The following is a 314-nucleotide window of genomic DNA, read 5'->3' on the forward strand; positions in this document are numbered from 1 at the left end:
GCTGCTGCTGCGGCTGCGGCTGCTGCGGCAGCCGCCTCCGCCGCTGCACCTGCACCCAGCTCCTGCTCCGCAGACGCGCACGCGGAAAGAGCCGCAGCAGCAGCAGCATCCCCTGAAGGATCCGCTGCTGTTGCCCCTGCTGCTGCCGCCCCTGCTGCTGCTGCTGCTGCTGCTGCTGCTTGTGCTGCTGCTGCGGAGTCCGCGTCCGCCCCTGCTGCTGCAGCAGCGCCGACGTCTCCAGCGGGAGCCTCAGCCAAGGGAGACGCAGCAGCGCCGTCACCGCCAGCAGCAGCAGCAGCAGCAGCAGCAGCAGC

This window comes from Eimeria tenella, genomic scaffold (genome assembly GCF_000499545.2).
Source record: "Eimeria tenella Houghton genomic scaffold, Eth_scaff2701, whole genome shotgun sequence".
Taxonomy (NCBI): Eukaryota; Apicomplexa; class Conoidasida; order Eucoccidiorida; family Eimeriidae; genus Eimeria; species Eimeria tenella.